Raw genomic sequence first — 380 nt, forward strand, 5'->3', positions numbered from 1 at the left:
TAGAGAGTGCTGGCTCCAACGCTGGCGAGTTTCGACGATGAAGTCATATGTCTTTTGTAGTTTAGACATCGCTGAAAGTGATTCAATCCTCACAAGTTAGATTTCTCGACGCCAAAGAGATTTTCCAATCGATTGAAAATGATCATCCGTAGCCAACAATCGACGCAAAGTCATTTTGTTGCGTGATAACGGTCGACCGCATGTCGCGAAAAGCATGAAGCAGACACTTTTAGAGCTTGAATGGGAAGTTCTCCCGCATCCAGCGTACTCTCCAGACTTGGCACCGTCGGATTACCATCTGTTCCGATCGATGCAACACGCACTTACGGACACACACTTCTCCAGTTACAACGAAGTCCAAAAATGAGTGGATGAATGGA

The sequence above is a fragment of the Mycetomoellerius zeteki genome, unplaced genomic scaffold, assembly GCF_001594055.1.
Source record: "Mycetomoellerius zeteki isolate Tzet28-1 unplaced genomic scaffold, Tzet1.0 scaffold1034, whole genome shotgun sequence".
Taxonomy (NCBI): Eukaryota; Metazoa; Arthropoda; class Insecta; order Hymenoptera; family Formicidae; genus Mycetomoellerius; species Mycetomoellerius zeteki.